The following is a 7,247-nucleotide window of genomic DNA, read 5'->3' on the forward strand; positions in this document are numbered from 1 at the left end:
AGTTTGAATTTGAATGATGTAAATATTATGTATAGCAGTGTAATACGGTGATAGCGAGATTGTTTGGTTTTAATTACTGTTTATGTACTTATCTAATATCGGTTTTGAAGGTTTATTTTCATACGTAATTTCAAGTGTTGTTTGTTACATGAATCGGGGTCCACTGCTGAGATTGAGGTTGAAGTAGACACTTGGAGCGTGGTTGCGTTATAAAATGTAGTCTGGTTCCCAGACCAAAAGATTCCGACTATTCCTGATGAATCTCAGGTCAGGTAGCCTCCGGTAATGTATTACAATTTACATCACGTGACTAAAACGGGAGGAATTCCTCCTTTTTCCGAAAATATCCGAAGTTTGCCGAATTCATTTCGTCGACTATCGGATAGTGTCCGAGTATTTCCGAGTATAATATAGGTTTTATCATGGAGGAATAAGAACTCCATGGTTTTATTAACTGCTAATTGCTTATTAAAAACTTAAAAAAACTAGTTGATAATTAATATCCATTGCTTTTATTTAGAAAACTTGAAATTCAACAACGATTTTGCACTCGGATCGTATAAGAGGGGCGAACTTTTTGCTGCGTCATGCACTAGTTTGAATTTGACGACCGTTACCGGCATTTTCCAAAACTCGGCGTGGTCTCAATTCGGCTCCGCCTTCTTACAGTGCTGTTTGGGTGTTTAACTTTGAAGATTCCAGGTCAAAATTAGTCAATGTTTTCTTACAGAAGTATTAAACTGTATATCATAACTGTATGATATATGAAGCAAGTGATTTATTTTTAAAAAAAAATAATCGGAACATTAAAAGCTTTATGTGATAAAGCGAATTCGGAAACGAAGCCGAGCTTTGAAAAAGGGCCGTCAATGTCGTCATGTTTATTTTTAGCCACGGAGGCTGCCTGACCTACAATTTAGACGTGTAGACGTCGGGGGAAATTGTCAGGTCGGGGAACCAGACTATATAAAATGTAAATTAGGTTAAAAACCTTCTTTAATTATGTTCAGAATTTTTAGTGATGTAGTGTATATTTACATTGGTTAAGTGGTTTTATGTAATGTTTTTTAAATGCCTGTGGAAGCTGAATTTCTATGCATTTTAGCGTGGATACTAAACTTGAGTTTGAATTTGAATGAAGGAGATATTTTGTATAGCAGTGTAATACGGTGATAGTGAGTTTTTTTTTGTTTTAAAAACTTTTTATGTACTTATCTAATATCGGTTTTGTAGGTTTATTGTCATACGTAATTTCAAGTGTTGTTTTGTTACATGAATCGGGGTCCACTGCTGAGATTGAGGTTGAAGTAGACACTTGGAGCGTGGTTGCGTTATAAAATGTAAATTAGGCTAAAAACCTTCTTTAATTATGTTCAGAATTTTTAGTGATGTAGTGTATATTTACATTGGTTTAGTGGTTTTATGTAATGTTTTTTTAAATGCCAGTGGAAGCTGAATTTCTATGCTTTTTAGCGTGGATACTAAACTTGAGTTTGAATTTGAATGAAGGAGATATTTTGTATAGCAGTGTAATACGGTGATGGCGAGAATTTTATTTATTTTTTTTTTACTTTTTATGTACTTATCTAATATCGGTTTTGTAGGTTTATTGTCATACGTAATTTCAAGTGTTGTTTTGTTACATGAATCGGGGTCCACTGCTGAGATTGAGGTTGAAGTAGACACTTGGAGCATGGTTGCGTTATAAAATGTAAACTACGTTAAAAAAACCTTCTTTAATTATGTTCAGAATTTTTAGTGATGTAGTGTATATTTACATTGGTTTAGTGGTTTTATGTAATGTTTTTTAAATGCCAGTGGAAGCTGAATTTCTATGCTTTTTTGCGTGGATACTAAACTTGAGTTTGAATTTGAATGAAGGAGGTATTTGTACATGTATAGCAGTGTAATACGGTGATAGCGAGATTTTTTTTGTTTTAAATACTTTTTATGTACTTACCTAATATTGGTTTTGAAGGTTTATTTTCATACGTTATTTCAAGTGTTGCTGTGTTACGTGAATTCATTATAATCAGGTGTACGTAAGGGTTTCAATTTGTATTTTTTATATGCAGTCATATAACCTAGTAAAGAAGGTATAACAGGGTACTATATTATAATCAAGCTTGGTTTCAGGGAGAACTTAATAATTTATTACACAGGAAATAGGTTTTCCCAGCCAATTTTTTGAAATGTTCATTCACTTCTGAAAATCGGTCATTCATTTTCGACTGAATTTGAATGCACGTCTTCAATGCCACTTCAATTCGACGAAAGTTCAATCGTTTCATTGTCCTTGCATTCAGGTTTGAGAAACAGACCGGCCACTTACGTAATTACCTGTGCATTCATTTACGCAAACGTTTCTTTTCTAAATTGATTTCAGGTACAGCTAATTTGATTGACGGTTAATGAAAAAGAAACCCCTAATTTTATCTGTTGCCGATGGCATTAAACTAAAAGTGAAACAGAACGGTGAATGTTTGAAATCGCCCTCTGAAAACGAATTCTCAAATTCAGATTCAGACGAAAATGAATGACCGACTTTTTTTCAGAAGTGAATGAACATTTTAGGAAATTGGCAGGGAAAACCTATATTTTTGAACTTTTTTGCATGTATATTGCCGATAAAAACTTTTAATGTGCATAACACTGCATATGCTAACAACATGAATGCATTGTGACTCGTACAACTGTTGCATTGAACGTGTGTTTCCGACATCATTCTCACGTATGCTGATCAAGACGTAATGAGTTTTCTTGTGAATGTCACAAATAAAGTCAATCATGGCATTAAAAGGTAACTCTGTCAGTCAGCATGATTTAAATTAGTCAGGTTCCAAGACCTGATGACCAACTCCCTGACGTCTCTGAATAGGTCATAGGTCAGGTATGCGTCACATTAAATTAAAATAAACAGGCAACCACAGCTAATTTACTTTAAAAAAAAAAACTTTATGAATTAAAAAATATAACCAAAACAAAAGTGCCATTGAATTTATATAATTTTTCAAAATACCAGTATGTATAGGTTTTCCCGGCCAATTTCCTAAAATGTTCAATCATTTCGGAAAATCGGTCATTCATTTTCGCTACCAGCATTCGATTCCATTTCAGTTCAATCAATTAAAGTGACTGAGCAGCACATTTCGTTTATGCTCATTCAGATTCGTTTACAAGACTTCCTTTTCCCTTTTAGAGGGCGATTTCAAACATTGGTCATTCTATTTCAATTTTAGTTCAATGTCATGTGATGCAATCTGCTATTTTGAATGAGAAAAACGTACTTTTTATTGCACATTCACAAAATTGTAGGCCAGAACTCGGCGCGAAAAGGTGTGCATGCGTAAATAAATGCACAGGTAACGTAATTGACCGTCTGTTTCTCAAAACCGAATGCACGGGCAATAAAAGCGATTGAACATTCGTTGAATTGAAACGGGATTAAAGACTTGCATTCAAATTAAGACAAAAACGAATGACCGATTTTCAGAAGTGAATGAACATTTTAGGAAATTGGCCGGGAGAACACATGAATAAAATAAGACCATAAGTCATAACTATTTTTGGTGCCACATATATTTTTTTTAATAGGTGATTATAGCTTATTCATTGGGGTTTGGGTTCCGCTTTTTTTGACGCACCCCTGTATGTGTAACCGATTGTCGCGTGAATTTTTATGTTCAGTACTGCATTACCCTGTGAAAACCTCGATTGTCTAGAAACCGTCTACTAAAAAGTGACACATGAACGATAGAAACTTTTTGTTTTTGATACATTAGCAACCTGCTTACAGGGAGGAATAAATACATGATTTTTTTCCCAGAAACGAATTTTTGGATAGAGCATTTCGGGATTTAGTGTATTAGAGAATATGAGTTTCAGTGCATTTTTCTTTAAATTACGCCTGTAAAAAAAGCAGTTTAATTGATGCCAAGTGAGGTGCCTGGTTGCCAGGACCGATTCCGTACGTATGATCTCCGAGGCAGTAGTCATGTTCCCGCCGCACCTACTGTAAACTTGTTTCTTCTGCGCGTTCTATTGGAGAGAAAGCTACGTGATGACGTCCGTGGAGGAATTCTGGAATTTTAGTCCTTGAACATACGTTGTTAAGCTTTAAAAACGACTACGTGTAGGTACAGCTGCGGCAAACAAAAGAAGACAAACAAAAGAATGACTTCGGGAAGAGTGCGGGAAAATACCCGGTGAATTTCACCACCGCTTTGCCTTGTCGCATTCGCCGAAAGAACTCTAATATTTAACTCACAACGGTTGAGATAATGCATTTTTCTGTGAATTACGCCTGTAAAAAAAGCAGTTTAATTGATGCCAAGTGAAGTGTCTGGTTGCCAGGACCGATTCCGTATGATCTCCGAGGCAGCAGTCATGTTCCCGCCGCACCTACTGTAAACTTGTTACTTCTGCACGTTCTATTGGAGATAAAGCTACGTGACGTCCGTGGAGGAATTCTGGAATTTTAGACCTTGAAACTACGTTGTTAAGCTTTAAAAACGACTACGTGTAGGTACAGCCGCGGCAAACAAAAGAAGACAAACAAAAGAACGAATAACTTCGGAAAAAGTGCGGGAAAATACCCGGGGAATTTCACCACCGCTTTGCCTTGTCGCATTCGCCGAAAGAACTATAATATTTAACTCACAACGGTTGAGATAATGGGTCGTACTACGTACAACAACTAGCATTTACTCGAAAACAGGTAGCAAATGCTTCTATACTGTTGGCTTGTTTTCATGGACGAATGCTTGTCAACAATAAAGTCTCTTTTGTGTGTACGAACTGCCACGCGCGGAGGTTATATACACGTAGGGTAATAGCCCAATTCAAGGTGATGCGTGCAGTACGTGTACATGTAGTACACAAGGGCGGATCCAGCGGGGGGGGGGGGGGGGTGCAAAGGGGGCCATGCCCCCCCCCCAAAAAAAAACGAAACCATTTTTTTTTTATGTGACATCGCAATAAAGGCAGGCAATGAGTACACCACCATCTTTTCCTCAAAAAAACATTGGTTAAAGTGGTCAGAAATTGCCTCAGATCGCACCACAGAACATCTAGAATCCAAAAAAATTTCGGGGCCCTTAAGCGGGCCCGAACCCCACGCCGTAATTTTTTTGGACCCACTTTTTGGGGGGACCAAAACATTTTTGGCCCAAAAAATTGTGTTCTGGATCCGCCCTTGGTAGTACATACATGATCCTCAAATCCAGCAGAAATCATGACACTTTTCGCCAGTTGCAGAATACAGAAAGTATACTTTCATCACTTTTCGCCAGTTGCAGAATACAGAAAGTATACTTTCATCAGTCATGAAAATTGTAAAGGTCCACTGTGTCCTGTAGGCGTCACAATTGCATAAAAAAAAAAATCACAGACAGGTGTTAAAGCGGGTAAACTGATCATACCAAAATTCAATACACAACAAGTTTTGTTTATTGAAATATTAAAAAAATAATAGTTTGCAAAGATTGGTGACCTAATAAACTAACAAATGATTTCATTCATAAAACACTTAAAATGACGCAAAAGGTCAGATTGTTTCATCTCCGATTTTCAAAAAAAAAAGGAGTTCACAAAATCAACTCCCTCTATGAGTTGTTGCCCCATTTTTTTTCTGGTCAAAAACTGCTCTCGAAATAAGGAGTCATTTTGGTAGAGGTCTAGTGCCACAGATACCCAGTCCAAAACACTCAAGCCATGCTGTTGGGGCGGCTTTTAAAATCACTTATAATTATTATCGGGGAAAAAAAACAATCTAGCGAAAAGAACTCGGATATAATGATGTGTAAAAGGTTGTCGCGTAAATTGTTTTGTTCAACACTGCATTGCCTTAGCTGTGAAACCCAAAATGTCTAGAAATCCTCAACGGACAGTGACACATTAATGTTTTGATACGTTAGCTACTGAGCTCTGAAAGTGCCATCCGACTTGTTCAGATACTGACTTATTTTATCTCAGGATGACAACATAATACAGACAAGATGACGCCATCCGGTACCTGAGATGATTTATTAGGGGATGGCGACATCCTGAAAGTAGGATGACGACATCTCGAGATAATTTATTATGGGACGACAACATCCTGAAATAGCATTACGATATCTTGATATAATCTATTATGGCATGACGACATCCTAAAAGTAGGATAACGACATCCTGAGATAAATAATTAGGGGATGACGACATCCTAAAATGAGGAAGACGACATCCTGAGATAGTTTATCAGGGCATGACGACATTCTGAAAATAGGATGACGCCATCCTGATATAATTTATTATGGGATGACGACATTCTGAAAGTAGGATGACAACATCCTCAGATAGTTTGTTATGGGATGACGCCATCCTGGAAGTGACGACATCATGACAATTTATCACAGGGTGCATTGAAGCCATCTTCAAAACGCACAGGACGTGTGGCTTGTAAACAATTTACTCTATCCCTGTATTATATATACACGGTATTCATTTGATGATGAGAGGTCATGATGTCTGTGCGTTTCCAAGATGGATTCAATGCACCCCGTAATATCTCAGGATGTCCTCATCCTACTTTCACGATGTCGTCATATCCTAATAAATTATCCCGGGATGTCGTCATTCTTTTTTAGAATGTCGTCATCCCATAATAAATTATCTCAGGATGTCGTCATCCCATTTTCAGGATGTCGTCATCCCATCATAAATTATCTCGGGATGTCGTCATCCTATTTTCAGGATGTCATCATCCCCTAACAAACTATCCCAGTATGTCATCGATCATGCCAGAAGAGATTGTCTTAAGATGTCGTCATCCAATTTTAAGGATGTCGTCATGCCATATTAAATTATGACGATATGTCGTCATCCTACTTTGAGGATGTCGTCATCCCCCAACAAATTATCTCAGGATGTCGTCATCTTGCCTGCATTTTGTCGTCATCCCGAGATGAAATAAGTCAGTATCTGAACAAGTCGGATGGCACTTCCAGAGCTCCGTAGTTAGCAACCTGTCTACAGGGGCAACAGGCCGGGCCAAACTCTTTACACTGACACCCCCCCCCCCCCCCCCCCCCCCCCACACACCACACACACACACACACACACACACCCAACAAATATCTAGCTATAGAATTACAGGACTTGCTTATTACTAAACTTGTAACTGCTGCACGTTCTATTGGAGTGAAAGCTACGTGATGTCCGTGGAGGAATTCTGGAATTTTAGACCTTGATTGAACTCCGTACTACGG

Source organism: Patiria miniata, unplaced genomic scaffold, assembly GCF_015706575.1.
Source record: "Patiria miniata isolate m_02_andy unplaced genomic scaffold, ASM1570657v1 HiC_scaffold_19, whole genome shotgun sequence".
NCBI classification, from domain to species: domain Eukaryota; kingdom Metazoa; phylum Echinodermata; class Asteroidea; order Valvatida; family Asterinidae; genus Patiria; species Patiria miniata.